The sequence below is a fragment of the Antechinus flavipes genome, chromosome 6, assembly GCF_016432865.1.
Source record: "Antechinus flavipes isolate AdamAnt ecotype Samford, QLD, Australia chromosome 6, AdamAnt_v2, whole genome shotgun sequence".
NCBI classification, from domain to species: Eukaryota; Metazoa; Chordata; class Mammalia; order Dasyuromorphia; family Dasyuridae; genus Antechinus; species Antechinus flavipes.
Genome location: NC_067403.1, coordinates 78,717,231 through 78,720,493, shown reverse-complemented (window position 1 = coordinate 78,720,493; position 3,263 = coordinate 78,717,231).

Sequence of the window (3,263 nt, the reverse complement as noted above, 5' to 3'; positions counted from 1 at the left end):
ATTTTATTTCAGCCAGCCTAAGAAGCACACTTAACGTTCCATGACAACTAAGAAGGGGGTGAGGGAGACAGCATCTTGGCAAATGAGAAAACACCACAACTTTCAACACGGTAGAAGGCACAACATTGAACACAACACTGCTAAAGAAATCCAAGAAAGAAATAAACACCCAAGCTTGTTTTCCAAAACCTCCCTCTGTAAACAGGTTCTTTTCAGTTACACAATGAAGGTGACCGTTCAGACTGGCCCATCACACTGTGGAAGGAATGTCAAAGAGATATGATTACCTTGAAAGTGATACCCCATATCTCTGTTGGGTCAGGAGGGCATGCGGACAACCTAACGGGACCAAATAAACAGTGTTGGGTCAACACGAAAATGTGCTTTTTGGAAGAGGAAGCCCTTCCACACAAAAGAAGGCATGCTGGGAGATAACTATAAAAGATTTGTGAGTTTTGGGGATTGGGAGGAGGGATTGTTATTCTACCACAAGATGAAACCTTGTGGTACAATAGAACAAGCAAGGTTTTTGGAGTCAGAACTTGGGTATAAATCCAAGGGCTGATTCTGAAGAACAATTTGGAACTATGTCCAAAGGGCTATCAAACTGTGTTTACCCTTTGGCCCAGCAGTGCCATTATTGGGTCTGTACCCCAAGGAAATCATAAAGAAGGAAAAAGGATTCACATGTGCAAAAATGTTTGTAGAAATTCTTTCTGTGGTGGCAAAGAATTGGAAAATGAGTAGGTGCCTATCAATTGGGAAATGGCTAAATAAGTTATGTATATAAAAGTAATGGAGTATTATTGGTCTATAAAAATGATGAACAAGCTGATTTTATAAAGGCTTGGAAAGATTTACACCAACTATTGCTGAGCAAAACAAATAGAAACAGAATACAGTGTACACAGTAACAGCAAGATTTGCAATGATCAACTATGAAAGACTTGATGCTTCTCAGTGGTTCAGTGATTCAAGGCCAATAAACTTTGGATAGAAAATGCCATCTGCATCCAGAAAAAGAATTATGAAAAATAAATGTAAATCAACACATGCTATCTTCATTTTTTTTCTTTTTCTTCTGTTTTTTTCCTCTTCTGAGTTATTCCTTTTTATTCTAATTTTTCTTTCCCAACATGATTCATAAAGAAATATGTAATTTTTTAAAAAATTAATGTACATGTATAATCAGAAAAAAAACATAAAAATAAAAAAAATCCAAGAGTTGATCCTTCCCTTCAGTGCAAACCTGAAAATTAAGTCATTTGATCTCTGAGTCTTGGTTTTCTCATCTGTAAAAAAAGGGGGGTGGACTTGATGATCCCTAAGGCCATTCCAGTTTTAAATATATGATGATATGCCCAGGTTCCATGAAAGATGGCAGATGGGCTTTAGGATAAAGAATGCCAAAACTCTGTTGTCATTATCCCTCATCTTCAAGTTTGCAAACAACACAGAGCTTTTCTGCAAAGTGAAATGTCAAAGCTCTATGGATAAATCACACAATATCACAAGGGGAAAAGAAAGATGGAAATGATTATGGGTTGTAGAATCACAGAATCTAAAAGCTAGGAAAAACTTCAACAACTCTATGGTCCAACTCGAACCTGAAAGGAATTCTACTATGACATATTCCCAACAAATGATTTTCCAGTGTCTACTATGCAGACCTCCAAAGTGGGTCATACTGACACTTTCTAAGGTGGTCTGTTCCACTTCTGGACAGCTCCAGTTGTTGGCAGGTTTTTCCTGACATCACGCCTAAATGGGTCTTTTTTTGCAGTTTTTACCTCTTGCCCCTGATTCTGCTCTCTGGGATCAAACTGAACAAGTTCAATCCTTGCTCTAAATTACAGCCCTTCAAATAATGAAAAAAAAAAAAAAAAAAAAAAAAAAAAAAAAAGAAGTGAAAACCACTTGCATCCCTCCGGCACACAAATTGTCTTTTCTCTAGGGTAAATATTGCCAGTTCCTTCAACTAATCTTCACAAGTTATGGTCTCAAAGCCCTTCATCATGCTGATTGCTCCCCTCTGTATACTTTTTAGCTTATCAATGTACTTTTTCAAGTGGTGCTGCCTTGAACTGAATGTAATGCTCAAAATGGGGCTAGTTACACTGTCACTTCCCTTTTCTTGGAAGTATGGCTTTTTTTTTTTTTAACTTATCCTAGAATCAGTTAAGCTTTTTTTTTTTTTTTTTTTTTTTGGCTGCTACATTATACTGTCAACTTATATTGAACTTGAAGTCCACTAAAACTTACAGATCTTTTTCAAAACTGCTATCTAACCATGTTTTCTGCAAATACTTGTTAAGTTGCAAGACTTTACATTTATCCCTATTAAATTTCTTCTTATTAAGGTTTAACTCAGTGTTCTAGCTTGTTAAGATCATTTTGGATCCTGACTCTGTCATGTAGTGTGTTGTTTATACCTCCCAGCTTTCTGTCTTCTGAAAATTTGATGACAATGCCACTTTTTCCTTTATCTAATTCATTATTTAAAAGTTTAAACAGCACAGTGCCAAGCACAGATCCTTAGAGTACTCCTCTAGCATCCTCCTGCCTCTCTGACAATGAACCATTATCAACTATTAACAACTTCTCTTTGAATCTAGCTATCCAACCAATTATTATATCATCATCTAATCCTTCTCTCTGCATCTTCTCCACAATAACAGGCTGAGAGACTTCATCAAAACTTTGCTGAAACCCTTTTTGTAGCAGCAAGACACTGGAAGCTGAGTGGATGCCCATCAGTTGGAGAATGGCTGAATAAGTTGTGATATATGAATGTTAGGGGATATTATTATTTTATAAGAAACGATCAGCAGGATTATTTCAGAAAGGCCTGGAGAGACGTACATGAACTGATACTAAGTGAAATGAGCAGAACTAGGAGAATGTTGTACACAGCAACATCAAGATTATACGATGGTCAATTCTGACAGACGCTATTTTCAATAGTGAGGTGATTCAGACCAGTTCCAATGATCTTGTGATGAGAGAGCCATCTGCACCCAGAGAGAGGACTGTGGGGACTGAGTGTGGGTCACAGCAAAGTATTTTCATTTTTTTGTTGTAGTTTGTTTGTTTTCTTTCTCATTTTTTTCAATTTTATCTGATTTTTCTTGTGTGGCATGATAATTGTGGGACATGTACAGATGAATTGCACACATTTAACACATATTGGGTTACTGACCATCTAAGGGAGGGGGTAGGGGAAGGCAGGAAAAAAATTTGGAACACAAGGTTTTGCTGTTGAA